This window comes from Mya arenaria, chromosome 7 (genome assembly GCF_026914265.1).
Source record: "Mya arenaria isolate MELC-2E11 chromosome 7, ASM2691426v1".
Lineage (NCBI taxonomy): Eukaryota > Metazoa > Mollusca > Bivalvia > Myida > Myidae > Mya > Mya arenaria.
The window spans coordinates 36,865,939-36,882,442 of record NC_069128.1 but is presented as its reverse complement, the minus strand read 5'-3'; the positions used below and the strand labels follow the sequence as shown (position 1 = coordinate 36,882,442).

The following is a 16,504-nucleotide window of genomic DNA, read 5'->3' as shown; positions in this document are numbered from 1 at the left end:
TACTTACGGTTTGATGCAGCATTATGGCTATTTTGTTGACCGTACTTACGGTTTTCATGCAGCATTATGGCTATTTCGTTGACCGTACTTACGGTTTGATGCAGCATTATGGCTATTTCGGTGACCGTACTTACGGTTTGATGCAGCATTATGGCTATTTCGTTGACGGTACTTACGGTTTGATGCAGCATTATTGCTACTTCGTTGACCGTACTTACGGTTTTCATGCAGCATTATGGCTATTTCGTTGACCGTACTTACGGTTTTCATGCAGCATTATGGCTATTTCGTTGACCGTACTTACGGTTTTCATGCAACATTATGGCTGTTTCGTTGACCATACTTACGGTTTGATGCATCATTATGGCTATTTCATTGACCATACTTACGGTTTGATGCAGCATTATGGCTGTTTCGTTGACCGTACTTACGGTTTGATGCAGCATTTTGGCTATTTAGTTGACCGTACTTACGGTTTTCATGCAGCATTATGGCTATTTCGGTGACCATACTTACGGTTTGATGCAGCATTATGACTATTTCGGTGACCATACTCACGGTTTGATGCAGCATTATGGCTATTTCTGTTAATACATTTACTTGTATATTTGATAGTGACATAAATATATAACGCGTAATTACTTTTCACCCAACCAAGATCAGAATTAAGGGCAATGATGTAAATGAAATTATAAAACGGATTTAAGTTTCAACGTCAACCGAGATCACAATGTAGGACATTGATGCTCATGAAATTATAAAGCGGATTTAAGTTTTACCGTGAACCGAAATCATAATGTAGGACATTGATGTTAATGAAAATATATAGCGGATTTAAGTTTCACCGTGAACCGAGATCGCAATGTAGGGTAGTGATGTCAATGAAATTATAAAGCGGGTTTAAGTTTCATCGTGAACCGAGATCAGAATGTAGGGCAGTGATGTTAATGAAATTATAAAGCAGGTTTAAGTTTCATCGTGAACCGAGTTCGGAATGAAGGGTAGTGATGTTCATGAAATCATAAAGCAGATTGAAGTTTCACCGTGAACCGAGATCATAATGTAGGACATTGATGTTAATGAAATTATAAAGCGGATTTTAGTTCCACCGTGAACCGAGATCAGAATGTAGGGTAGTGATGTTAATGAAATTATAAAGCGGATTTTAGTTCCACCGTGAACCGAGATCAGAATGTAGGGTAGTGATGTTAATGAAATTATAAAGCGGATTTTAGTTCCACCGTGAACCCAGATCAGAATGTAGGGCAGTGATGTTACTGAAGTTATAAAGCGGATTTAAGTTTCACCGTGAACCCAGATCATAATGTAGGACATTGATGTTAATGAAATTATAAAGCGGATTAAAGTTCACCGTGAACCGAGATCAGAATGTAGGGCAGTGATGTTAATAAAATATGGGTCGCATCGTGTGATTTCGGCCATTTGAGCTACATAATCATTAGAAAAAAATGTCAGAATAATGAGTTTTTCCATGGGTTTATTATTTTCCAAAACGCCTTTCTTTTTAAAGGATTGCCATTGGCGCATCGTTTTCTTGACGATTTATGACACTTACTTTTTTAAAGTTTCGATAGCAACCACGTATTTCGTCCCGAAGTTATATGACTTGCATTCATAGTGTCTGTCTAAACAGGTCCGATAATTTAAAGAAACAAAAGTGAAACATCAAACGTTATTCTATTGTTGTTTCATATGGATGCCTTGTAAGGTAATACAACAAAAAACATAAGCTAGTTGGAATATTGATACGTCCATGATGCTCGTCGCTTCAAAAATGTACTTTCGGAATGACGTCATGATCAAATTCAGTTTTAAAAATGCGCATTGCGCATGGCCTTACTTGTAAACACGTCTCTTGCCAGGGCATGTGAGCTTGGTTCGTGGTCAACAAGCCAGACTATTGGGTTTTCTCTGGATTATCCGGCTTCACAAACAACACAAGGCCACACTCTCGCGCAACATCGTGCGAGCGAGATTGACTTAGCATAAGCTAAAATCATTCGATCATCCTCGGCCATTTTTCATCGAACACAACCTCGGATGTATGCCGGTACATCAGTAGAAGTAGTTCGTTAAATTTTAATTAATATTATTAATAAATAGTAGTGTTTTAACGCGTATTTTGTATACCAAGTTTAAGTTTAACTGTTAAATTGAAACTACTTAGCGATCTACTTGCAGCGTAGTTAAACTAGTTAAAAATTTCTGACATTGTAGACCGTCCATTCGTTGGAAAATGGCCGAAGAATTCCGAATGAAGCTAACAGAACTTTCTTTACAACGTTGAAGGATGAATGCAGTTAGAACTAACTAGTATTTTACGCAATTTTAGAAATATCGCTATTTAACATTGCATTATAACTTCCTAAAATGTCATTTTATTGAAAATACCCAATAAATCAATCAAAGCAAGTATATGTCTGAAAGCCCAAAATCACGCGTTGCGGCTCATACACTAATGTACCCACGTCTTTATTTATATTTTACAACGATTGTGAAGAAAGCTATGATAGCTTATGCTAAGTCACTGTCGTTGGCACGATGTTGCGCGAGAGTGTGGTCTTGTGTTGTGGGGGAAACCGGAGAACCCGGAGAAAACCCACTTGTCCGGCTTGGTGACCACTAACCAAACTCACATGCGCCCAGGCCGGAAATCAAACTCGGGTCGCCTTGGTGAGAAGCGAGTGCGCTAACCACTGCGCTAACCGGACAACCCACGTCTTTGTTGGTCATTAAGATATAAATGAAGCATAAGGCAAATATAGAACTATATAAATCTATATGACAAAACGTGCCTGACTGCACGTACAGGATGATTGTAATATTGTCTGATTACGTAGTTGTTCTGTTAGCGCACTCGCTTCCCACTTAATTAAGCGACCCGGGTTCGATTTGCGGCCCGGGCGCCCGTGAGTTTGGTATGAGGCCACCAAGATTGATTAATTGATTTCCTTCGACCACCATCTCGCGTACCATCGTGCCAACGAGAGTGATTAATATCATGTTCTAATGACTTGTTTCGCAAACTTTGTAAAATAAATATGTTTAAATGAGATCAAACTAATGTTGAAAAAAGTGCTACTTTCAGCATTCAAAAGAAGTTTGCTTCTATTTAAAAACTTATATGGAAAAGATTGGACAGAGGTATTCAATATTCAACTTAATTAATGTTATGGTCATGCATTATTGATTTTATTCACTCTATTGTTCCAGTTATTGAAAAAAACCAATCCGATTAGCTACATCGTTCATATATCTAATTAATAATAATATTGAACACCAGGCCAGGTAAACATCAGTGTACCGCATTAATTTTATCTTATACTAAGGCCAATCCATTATCTTCAACGTTATCGTAAAATGAGACGTCCATAGATGCAATCCATGTTAGTTTACATATTACCTCATGATTAACAATGTGGTGCAAAACCAGTGCAGTATTCGGCAGTATACAGAAATCGGGCAATAAACTCCTTAGTGCAGATATGTTAAGTTCGTTTAGCAACAATTGGTAACACGGCTGTATAATACATTCAATGTGTTCCTGCAAGGGGCGTAGCTTTATTTAAGCTGTGAAGGCCGTGGCCTACATTTTTGTTTGCGAATACGTAAAAATGCAAATATATATGTTAACGTTGAATTGTCATACATATGAAAGCAATGTTAGGATATTAATGTTCTTATAAAAATATTTAACGATACGAAATACAAGCCAAATTGCATATCAAAAAGCTTAGCTTAACATAAATCAGGGGTGAAAGGTGTGCCACCAAAACCCTCGTAGAACTAGGACTACACACTCTTTACAGCAAAGCTACGCACCTGCCTTTCCGTGTTTAACAGTTATGTTTGTTCACACGCGTGCAGACAGTTCATAGGTTTTTGTGCACAGTGTGTATTTATACATACACGTCAGCTGGAAAAGATTACATACAATGATGTTAATTAAATGAAGTATGTTTCATACTTGGTGTTCGCACACATATTTGTGGGCCACTAACCACATTCCCTGTAGCTTCGTAATAGTTAGATGACATGAAGTGAATTCTAAATGATTAAGAATTGGCGGGGTGAGCGTAGCGAAAGTTGAAAATCTGAATGATTAAGTCTACTACTTAATAGTTGCCTATCTGTAATAAAAGTAGGTTGTATTCTAAGTAATTGTTAGATGACATGAAGTAAATTGTTAATGCCGATAAGAATGGAGGGTATGGGCGTAGCGAACCTCATTGGCTGATACATTGACAACGCAAAATTGGACGCAAGGAGTGTGTATACATCGGATGAGTGGCAGAAGGGGGATGTTTAAAGGAGTGTGTATACATCGGATGAGTGGCAGAAGGGGGATGTTTAAAGGAGTGTGTATGTACATCGGATGAGTGGCAGTAGGGGGATGTTTAAAGGAGTGTGTATGTATCGGGTGAGTGGCAGAAGGGGGATGTTTAAAGGAGTGTGTATACATCGGATGAGTGGCAGAAGGGGGATGTTTAAAGGAGTGTGTATGTACATCGGATGAGTGGCAGAAGGAGGATGTTTAAAGGAGTGTGTATACATCGGATGAGTGGCAGTAGGGGGATGTTTGAAGGAGTGTGTATACGTCGGATGAGTGACAGTAGGGGGATGTTTAAAGGAGTGTGTATACATCGGATGAGTGGCAGAAGGGGGATGTTTAAAGGAGTGTGTATACATCGGATGAGTGGCAGAAGGGGGATGTTTAAAGGAGTGTGTATACATCGGATGCATTGCAGTAGGGGGATGTTTAAAGGAGTGTGTATAGATCGGATGAGTGGCAGTAGGGGGATGTTTAAAGGAGTGTTTATACATCGGATGAGTGACAGTAGAGGGATATTTAAACACCAGCGAAAGGTAGAATTCGTAATGATTAAGTCTACAACTTAATGATTAGCTATCTGCAATTTCATTGGCTTAATTTCATTGGCTTAAAATGTAGGTTGTATTCTAAATAATTATCTTGTAGTGATGACGGTGAATTTCGTAGCTATCTTTCATAGTCCGCTACTCTCTCTGTGCATGCGCGAAGTAACTATGATTGAAAGCTAAGGATTCCGTTGTCTGGAGGCAGTTGAACCTTCAAGTCATAAACCTAAATTTAAAATAGAGAGATGTGTAATCAGATAGCGAATCGTATTCAGTTCTCATATAAAATATTTATTTGACATTATTCGAATAAAAGATAAACATTTACGTTAGATGTTCTACTTCTTTTTTTATTTTCTTTCTGATGTATAACCAAGCAAGCACGATTTAGTACCAAAGTTGTTTTTTTATGACAATCGGAACGTGTATGGACGGTTTACATACTCGGTAAGTTTAAGTCCGCTGCAAATAGATCGCGTAGTAATTTAATTTAGCAGTCAAAGTTAATGGCTTAACTCATGGGAATCTTAATTATGTCTGCGATAATGCATTTCACTGGCAATCAATTTAAACTTAGATCAATAAATACAAGCTAAAATTAATGATTTAATTAAAAAAAATACGAACTACTTCTACTGATGTACCGGCATACATTGTACATTCAAGGTTGTTTTTGATAAAAAAAATGCCGAGGAGCTCCGAATTTTTTTATGATAATCATTCTCATGCGAAAAGTGATCTGAATAAAGTTATCGGGCAGAGCATAACACCGCTAGCAATGACAATGACAAAATTAACCATGTCATCCCAGTAACTGTACTTTGCAAACGTGCCGAGGTATTCATAATAGTCCAAATATCTACAATTTGTTGATTTTTAAAAGTAACCTAAAGTTCATATTCTGGTGCTTTTCCCTTTACGTGCAACAGAACAGAATTTATTACACGTAAACTATACATTTTTTGTGTGTTTCATATACATATTAAATATATTACAATTACAATTATTACAATTATTATAATTCGTACAATGAATAGTTGATTTTATTAGCTTTTATGAAATATTCGCAAAGCCGCTAGAATTAACACTCGTACGACACTCATTTACTGATTTAATTAAGCTATAACGACTGGCCTGGTACTCAGTTTTGGTCTTAATTGGATCTAAGAATGATGTAGCTAATCGGATCAGTTGTTATTTAGAACTGACAAAAATAATAATGTCAAAACGGTAAATCTGTGAGAGTGCAGCTTTAACTTAAGTTGAATATTGAATACCACCCCTTGTCGATTTAACTTTCGCGCATTGTTTGGCCAATTCATTGTAACATGCTGAAACATATCGTCGTTATAGAGCAAAAACATGTCATAAGCCTTCTTATTTCATTTGATAAGTTTTAACTTTTCAATTCATTTAATTTAACCGATCAGTGGATGATCTACGAATGTATGAAATTATTTCATTATATTTTTTTTACCATTCGGAGCTCCTCGGCCATTTTCTATCGAAATAACCTCAGATATATATGGACGGTTTACAATGTCAGAAATCGGTACACTTTAAACACGCTGCAAGTAGATCGCGTAGTAATCTCAATTTAGCAGTTTAACTTAATGACTTAACTCTTGGTAATCTTTATTATGTTTGCTTTTATACATTTCGATGGTGTAATCAATTTAAACTTAGATCTATAAATACAAGGTTAAACACCTTATTTAATCAATAATATAATGCTTCAATTTTTTTACGAACGACTTTTACTGATGTACCGGGTTACATCCGAGGTTGTTTTCGATAAAAATGGCGGAGGAGCTCCGAATGATTTTTACAGTGTGTGAATTAACAATAAAACTTAAACAAAATCGGTATAAACATTAGTGGTCATCTTTTTATGCGCGTATTATACAACACCGATAACAGATAACACCGCATTGTAACATTTGGAGACGGATAAACATTTGTATGCCACCTCGGTAAGCGAATTGTGCAATAGAGTAAATAGGCCGATAACTTCTGGCGGTAACTAGGCCGTGCATGCATTTACCAGTGCACTAAAGCAAACCGAAAAGTAGTTATAAATAACCTTCAGACGAATCGGCAGGAGAGCGTGGCGGTATTTGACAATAAGTCCAATATTCTAAATGCATGGAAATAAGGCATTCTGACGTATGCAATAATTATATTAAGTTTGTTGTATAGGGAAAAGAATACATTTGTGAAGCAAAGCTTATTTGTGTGTGATTGAAATTTTACTACAGGTCCATTTTTCTAATGAATTTAAGCTGCACTCTCACAGAATGAACGTTTTGACAACTTTTTTATATTTTTTTTTGTCTTGGAACGAGCCAATCTTTACTACAATGCATTTAACAAAAAGTGAACATTATGATATACGATCTTCATAAAACACATAAAATGGTTTCTTCGATATGAGGGATATTTTATTTTTTAAAGATACTCTTAAAGCTGCACTCTCTTAATGTTTTGACAACTTTTTTTGTCTAGGAACTAGACAATTTTTGCAAAAATGCATGGAAACCAGTTATATAAGACTGCTGACAAAATTCAGGTCGCAGATTTGTAAATTTAAGTTAAAACATTGATGTTTTATGCATTTTTCTTAAACCGTTCGTAACAGTTTAAGCCATAAAACATTAATTTTCGAACGGAAATATGAAAATCTGTGATCTGATCTTTTGTCAGCAATCTTTTATCATCGGTTTGCAGGTATTTACGCAAAAAGACAAAAAATAAAACAGTAAAAACGGTATAATTATATGTGAGAGTGCAGCTTTAAAACAAAATGAATTTTTACTACAATTCATTTAACAAATAGTGAACATTATGATATACGATCTCCATAAAACACATTATATGTTTTTCTTCGATATGAGAGATATTTTTTATTTTTTAAAGGCAATAATTCAAACTGATCAGAAGGCATTGAATCGAATTACAGTAATTATTTTTTACGTATTGAAATTTAAATAACTTTTGGGTTGAAATATAGAGTAAATAAATTTGTGTATAGGAACATACTATTTTTTTGCCAATTTAAGTCAAATTCACAGATATTTCATCGATACATTCTATGAGCGGTATTGATATTGATCACAATTCTCAACAAATTTTAATTGAGAAAATGATATATAATTCTGATATCTGTAAAAAAACAAATTATTCTTGAATGTTGTTTTCTTGGGACTTATGCCAAACACGTCGTCAATAGAAGCACACATATACAATAGACACTGTTTATACCTTATATCGTAAACATTGTTTTAAAGAGACTGGCTCATGGTTTGTAAAATGCAATTTTTTGCTACGAATTAAAGCTAAGATACTGGCAGCTGGAACACTTCAGCTAAAGTTGATATATGCTCAAATTTCGTCTTTGAAGATATAATTTTCAGTATCGTTATTAATGGCATTCATGGCATTGAGAGATTTAATTGCTGTGTGATTGGTTCATTGACATTATCACGTGATGTTATCAATGTATTCGGAAAATGTCAAAATATCCCTTTTTGATGTGTTATTCCTGATGGCATAGTGGTAAAGGCTCTGTCTACTAAATTTTTACTTGACTTTACCGGCGTGGGTTAGTACCCTACTAAAACCAATTTATTTTTATACTGTATATAGTAATTTTAATGCAATTTCGATATCATAAAGTAAAATAATGATAAAATAAGTGCTTTTTAGATGCCTTACCGGGAAACCTATTTTTTGGAGCCCAAAACATGAGTGAGCCGCTTTAATGAAACCAATTGAACACAAACATATTTATAAACATTACGAGGCCTAATTTCTCTTTTACACTTTTTCCTGTTTGGTATAAATAAATAAATAAACAAACAAACAAACAAACAAACAAACAAACAAACAAACAAACAAACAAACAAACAAACAAACAAACAAACAAACAAATAAATAAATAAATAAATAAATCAGTCAATGAATGCATGCATGAATAAATAAATGCCTCTTGACCGTACACGATTTTGGATTCGTTTGCTGGTTCTTTATCTCGTAAAATAAATAATCAAAAGTTCATTATACATAAAGTAATTGCAGCTTGTATGCATGACTATAATATGAAACGGCCTTTGTAAATACTTATTCCAATATTGTACATATTTAAAACAGTACGCTTTTATTTTAAGGTCACCAGATCTGTGCTATGTTTTGTTATGTTACGTATGTTTGTTATTCATGTCGGAAAGTAGCCCATTGAGTAAATGTTTCTTGTAAGCATATATATACCCGACTTTAAATAAAGATTCTTGTAGTTTGTATCTTGTATCTTGTTGTTGTTGTTTTTAACTGAAATCAAATGTAAAATAATCAAAACTTGCAAATGTTTTTTTTATTATTATAATACCTTTATTTTACCATGCGCTAAGATAATGGTAGTCACGTTCACTCACTTCGACAATTATAAATCATTAAGATTTTAATTCTTGTCATCTAACTATTTCGGAGTTAAAGCTGCACTCTCACAGATATACAATTTTTACAACTTTTTTGTCTGTTTTTTTTGTCTTGGAAAGAGCAAATTTTTGAATAGATATCTGCAAACCAATATAAAATTGCTGACAAAAAACAGATCGTAGATTATCATATTTCCGTTCGAAAATTAATGTTTTATGTCTTATACGAAAAATGCCTGAAACATCATTTTTTTAACTAAAATATAAAAATCTGCGATCTAATTTTTTGTCAGCAGTCTTATATAACTGGTTTCCATGGATTTTCGCAAAAATTGGCTCGTTCCAAGACAAAAAATAAAAAAAGTTGTCAAAACGTTCAATCTGTGAGAATGCAGCTTTACCATGTGTTTATCAAATACTACAGAAGCAGTTATCAACACTATCAAACACAAGTACAAGTTTGTAGTTCACATGTTCCCATTTGTATACGTAAGCCTTATTTCTATGAATTTGATCCCAGGTCAAGATGGCCTATTTCTTATATACAACAACAACAACAACAACAACAACAACAACTTTTAATGCATTCAGGCAATAATGCCTATAAGCATACAAACAGTTTATGAGCAAACAGGTAGAACTTAGCGAGAAGCATAAAAATAAAACGTGAACATAAAGATAAATGATTGTTAGTCAGTAGTAGTAAATTATTTTGCAATTAAAGGTAAATCTAGAATGCTTAAATAAAACATTTTGTTATTAACAATTTGATAGAACAAAAATTAATTCACCAAAGTCCGAGTGTTTGTTTAACAGAAGTTAGATGTAGTAGTATTTATCTAGTCGTAAATATCTTGAGCTAACTCGTGTTTTTGTATGTACTCAATGACTTGACACCCACGTGCTATGTGGTACTACAACCAACTTTCTATGAATGAAATGTATTATACATTTGTGAATGACATTCCAACCGTGATTATATAGCGAATTAGTTGCAGCAATGTATGGTAAGTTGCAATATGTTGTATGGTATTATTCATATGTAGACTGTCCAGCTGGTGAGATTGAATAATGATGTTATTTATTTTAAGTTCTTAGGTTATTTGCATGGTATATATATTTTGCCATATTGATGGTTGTGTTAATGGTTTCTTCGCATAATAATTTTGTAAACTTGTGTATATTAGGCCAGTGGCAATAGTATGGTTTAAAGAATTGTTTACGTACATCCCTAAATTTTGGACATACTAAAAGAAAATGGTATTCTGATTCTACTTGGTTTTGACTGCAGTTTGTACAAATTCTCTGTGTTCTTGGTATATTGTTATATCTCCCCGTTTCTATTTGTAGTGTGTGAGAACTGGTTCTAAATTTGGTTAAAGCTTTTCGTTACATTTTACATTTAATTCGGTCTAGATAATTTTCAAGTACAAATTCGTGTTTAAATAGACAGTATGTTTCAAATTTACTAGAGTTGTATATTCTTGAGTACCATGACTGTTTATAGATATCTGTTATTCTTTGAATAATTAATGTGGTGTTAATTTGAGTTCTTGCTTGGTTCACCCATATGTCATTCATTCCGCATTCTTGTAGAATGCTTTTTATATGAAATGCCCAGTTGGCTTTATTAATTGATCCATCGTCCACTGTATTTTTAAGCATACTGTACGATTTGAATAATAAAGAGTTTGGGTTACTGTCTAGTAGTTTCGACCAGTATTTAATTAGAATGATTTTCCTTTGGGAGAATCCCAAGTACTCCATTTAGTGCGTCTATATGTGTTGATTTTTTTACACATAGAAGTTTTCTGCAGTATTTGTTATGGATTAGTTTGATGTCTTTACATTCGTGATATCCAATTATCTCTGCGCCATAGTTTAGTATTGGTGCAACTAATGTGTTGAACAAAATTTTATTTTTTCTGAAATTGGTAAATCCGTTTGATTATAAATTATAAATAGATTGTGCAAAGAGTGTGATGAGTGCTGTGCTATTCTTTTATGCCACGATAATTTTTGGTTTCGCCTGGATTTCCCCCTTTAAAAATTGGAACAATAATGCCAACCCCCCAAGATTAAGGATATTCTCCTTCGCGCAATAGTTTATTATATAACTCTAACAGAAATGGTGATAGTATTTCAAACGTATCTTTAAACATTTCTGCAGTAATTTGATCAGGCCCTTGGCTTTTTGAATTATTTTGTGAAAATACTGCGTTTTTTAGTTCTGTGATTGAAAAAGGACTATCGAGTGTTTCATTTTGTATATTTCCTTCTGTTGTATTTTCATTTTGTTGGTTGTTTCTGTTTGGTTCGTCTCCGTAGAAGCGAATTGAAATGATCGAATAATTCATTTTTTGGCGGTGACTTTTCTGTTGCTTTTTTTAGTTTTATATTGTTTTTTTAATGTATTTCCAAAACTGTTTTGGCTCCGTTTTTGCTAGTTTAGTTATTTTAATTCCCTCGTCCCTCCGATATTTTAATTTATGCTTAGTTTTAATTTTATCATAAATATTTTTGTACCGTATATAAGCTATTCTGTTTTCATGGGATTTGTTTCTATATTCTTTCCTTGCATTGTTACATTCCTCAGTGAACCTCAGTGAACCATGGATTTCTGGCTCGATTGGTTGTTTTACTTTCTTTACTTTTTGGTGTTTTTATTTTACCAAAAGACTTAGCCGCACATGATTTTATTATCTCAGCAAAGCTATTCACTGATTCATCTATTTGCCTATCATCTAAGTTTAATCTTAATTGTGTAATTACGTTAATTTTGGAGTTGATTTCGTTTTTAAAATGTTCTGTTTGATTTACATCGTATTTTATGTATGTTTCTGGCACGGAATCATCATTAATATTTTCGTTTGAATTTATGTTGCTCTTCAATGTAAAAATGAGTGCACAGTGATCTGAAAATTCATTTGGAGCTGAAATTTCGAAGTCATGTATGAAGTCAAAGTCGTTCCTGTTAAGCAACACATAATTTACAGTGCTTGATCCGTTTAGACCTTTGAAAGTGTAGTTGCCAACGTTTGCGTCGTTGTCAAGGCGACCGTTGCCAATCAATAAGTTTGTTGACTTACATAATGCTATTAACTTTTTGCCATAGTCATCAATAATTACGTCTTTATTACTTCGCTTTGGGATTTCTGTTGTATCCAAGAAAGTATTACTATCGACATCAAGGTATCTATCAAATGCAATAAAATCCTTACAGTTCGATGTTCTACTGTTCATGTCTCCTGTTAAGAGCAATATACCTTTATTGTCATATTTTTCTATATCTGTTTCTAGCAATTCAAACAAACAATCTCATTTTGATTAATAATACGAGAGTTTTTGGGCGGAATATATACAGCACAAATATATACATCTTTTTCTATTTCAAGCAAAGTTTTACAAATTTTAAACCAAATAATACCACTTTGATTCAGTTCTTCAATCGATATTTTTGTTTTGAGTTCTTGTTTATAATAAATTGTCAATCCACCACTCGCACGTCCTTGACGTGTATTTCTGGATTTGTTTCCAAATAAATGTTTACAATCATAACCTTCAATATCTAAATTAAAAGCGGTGTTTTTCGATAACCAGGTTTCACTCAAAACAATAATAGCATATATTTTAAGGTAACATAGAAAATCAGGATCTGCTAATTTCCGCACTAAACCGTTCACATTCCAGCTAACTATCTTCAGTTGCATCTCTTGACGTCCCTTGTTCCCGGAAGTGGCTTCCGCAGTCTCTCCTTCCATTGGTGGTGGGCGATACAGCTTGTTGTTAATGTATAGTTTGTCGCCATACATTCTTACGTGCTGTCCACGGGCGTGAGCGTTATCCATGACGTCACGAAGTGCTCTCCGTGCATCACGTATTTCCTTCGGACGCTGTGGCCCGACACCATAACCTTTTCCTCGCAGGGCTTGTGAACGTTTTGCCGATTCCGCCATGACCTTTTCTCTTTCCTGGAAATAGTGGAAGTTCACAACCATTGGCCTGGGCGTTTTGGTGTTTGGACCTATTGTCGCCGGGATTCTATGGGCTCGTTCAAATGTCATTGCTGTTGCATCGACTTCAAGCTCATCGGATATGAACTTTTTTACCAAATTGTCACAGTTCTCCGGGCTTCCATGGTTTGTTTGCTCAGGGATTTCCCAAAACATCAAGTTGTTTCTCATTGAGCGGTTTTCTAGGTCAAGCACTTTGCTTTTTAGTATCTCATTTTCTTCATTTACCTTTTTCAGTGTAGCATCAAGGGAAATACATTTTTTGTCAACTTTTTTTACTGTTTCGCTGGCCGTTTTCAGTTCCTGTGAATGTTTTTCAAAGCCTTGGCTAATAAATTTGCAGGAATTTTCAACTTCTGTGACTCTAATGTCTATATTTTTGAGGTTTCCTTCTAAATCTGACATTTTTGCATTCATTATAGAAAGTGTCTGTTCTATTTTATTTATACTTGGAAGGACGGACTTGAGTTCTTTTATGTCTTCTAAGAGTTCGGAGGCCCATGGGGGTATACCGGGTTGTGGGGAGGGGTTCTGGGGCGGGGGTAGACTGTACTGTGACATCGGCGAAGATAGGTAGCCCGCTGAATAATGCTGGGGGTTCTGGGGGGTCTGCATGCCGTACATGGGCTGGGCGGTGGGCTGGGCAGCATAACTCATATTTGTATTCGTAGTACTGCTGTTCATGTCAACGTTCGTATTCCCAGTTAATGTTATATATAGTGTGTTATATTTTCTTCTATAAACTTTCTTTTTTCTTCATTCAAAAACAATATGTTCAATGGTTTGTCATTACTGTTCTTTGACGCTTTTGTCTGATGTAGGGTATTAAGAATGTGAAGCCTAAGTTCTTAAAGTAAACAGCAATTAATCGACCATATTATACACACGTATTAAGGCAGTGTCCTACTTATGCTGGTAAGGTCGCTGCACAATGGGTCGACTTGTCTTGATAGAAGTGCACTTGTGCTAAAGTACAGTATTTATATCCGTTTATAAGAATGAATGATAATAGGACATGCGCATTGAAACCGGTGTTATTTTGTACTGTGAGTGTGTATGTGCAGAATCAGCGAAGTCAAAGTTTTTGTGGGATTTAGTCAGACTTTACATAAAAGGTATGCTGTTGTGGTTCTTTTTGCTCTAAATTGTGTAACTGAATGTTATAGCCTGTTTAAAGTATTTGTACTAAATATATATATCAATAATAATTATTGAATGTTATAGCCTGTTTAAGGTATTTGCACTAAATATATATATCAATAATAATTATTGAATGTTATAGCCTGTTTAAGGTATTTGTACTAAATATATATATCAATAATAATTATTGAATGTTTTATATATCAAAACAATGGTATTAATTGTGGTAAATCTTATTTAGGAGTAAGAGTGCATCTTTAAGTACAGGTTATAGTTTATTTAGAGATCTGTATGAAAATGAATTGTTCAAGTGTGACAACGATAAACTTTCATGTAGACATCCAAATAAATGAAAACGTATAATGGTTGAAATGTTTTTGTTACGATGCAAATTTCATTTAAAGATGCAATCATTGGCAAAAATATCACTTCAATACAAGCAAATCTAAACTATTTCACACATGTATACTCAGAAAATAGCATAGTTAGCTTAAGAAATGTTTTCATATCTTTTATGTCAAAGAGGTTATTTAGAAATTAACGTCACTTACTTGTTTGTTTACATCGGTTTTGACCCGTGGTGACACATATGAAAACCCCGTTGAAGTCACGTGATAAAACGTCGACCAATACGAAAAATTAACCTTGTTTTTAATACGGTCACCTTATTGGTACATAAATGATTTTAACCATTATAAACAGATTTTGTTATTTGGAATTATTATAAAATTTAAATAAAAAGTCCACAACATGACCAAGTTTGTGAAAAGTTATGTCATAAAAAATATAGTATTGATGTAATTTATCTTGATTTCCATATTTTCTGTAAAATATGGACCTATTTTATTGAAAAAAGGGAGTATATTTTCTATTCTTAAAGTAATGCTAAACGTTTATTGATATATTAAGAAAAGACACTTTATCCGAAAACTTAATCATGTAGTCCAAAGCAGGGAAAAATTCCAAGTATCTATGGTTTCTCTCTACCTCTGGCAATACGACCGAATGAACGATTCTCATAAATGCCAGTATCGGTCCTGATTGGTGTATTATGTTTATAGTTAAATAAAAACAATAAATAATTATATCAACTCAGACCGAACCAATATTTTCGGCAATATCGGCCAGTAGATTTTGTATTGTTCTATTGTATCTATAATTATATAAAAACAATATATAATTATATCAACTCAGCCTGAACCAATATTTGGGCAATATCGGTCCTGGACTGTGTATTATGTAATTATGTATTTTTTTTATCTGTAATTGTAAAAACAAAACAATATATGATTGTATCAACTCAGACTGAACCAATCCTGTATTGTGTATGGTGTTTTGTTTTGTATCTATATTTATATAAAAAACAGTATATAATTATATCAACTCCGACTGAACCAATCCTGGATTGTGTATTGTGTTTTGTTTTGTATCTATATTTATATAAAACACAATATATGATTGTATCAACTCAGAATGAACCAATCCTGTATTGCGTATTGTGTTTTGTTTTGTATCTATATTTATATAAAAAAACAATATATGATTGTATCAACTCAGACTGAACCAATCCTGGATTGTGTATTGTGTTTTGTTTTGTATCTATATTTATATAAAAAACAATATATGATTGTATCAACTCAGACTGAACCAATCCTGGATTGTGTATTATGTTTTGTTTTGTATCTATATTTATATAAAAAAACAATATATGATTGTATCAACTCAGACTGAACCAATCCTGAATTGTGTATTGTGTTTTGTTTTGTATCTATATTTATATAAAAAACAATATATGATTATATCAATTCAGACTGAACCAATCCTGAATTGTGTATTGTGTTTTGTTTTGTATCTATATTTATATAAAAAACAATATATGATTGTATCAACTCAGACTGAACCAATCCTGGATTGTGTATTATGTTTTGTTTTGTATCTATATTTTATATAAAAAACAATATATGATTGTATCAACTCAGACTGAACCAATCCTGTATTGCGTATTATGTTTTGTTTTGT

At 33.7% G+C, this 16,504-nt stretch overlaps 1 protein-coding gene across 7 annotated transcripts in view; it reads left to right on the top strand.

The window, feature by feature from the left end:
* The window catches only part of LOC128239782 (ecdysone-inducible protein E75-like), a 32,331-nt gene that overhangs the window by 4,019 nt on the left and 11,808 nt on the right, over positions 1 to 16,504 (top strand). Inside the window, exon 1 of one of the 7 annotated variants that reach the window (XM_052956214.1) lies at positions 4,117 to 4,162. The exons of 2 other annotated variants lie outside the window; for them this stretch is intronic. The gene's annotated coding sequence lies outside the window, so the exon portion shown is untranslated. Of the gene's footprint in view, positions 1 to 4,116; positions 4,163 to 4,346; positions 4,888 to 5,325; positions 5,347 to 13,789; positions 14,461 to 16,504 lie in introns of those variants that run through there. 4 more of the 7 variants (XM_052956213.1, XM_052956216.1, XM_052956215.1 and 1 more) reach the window with 4 other exon arrangements.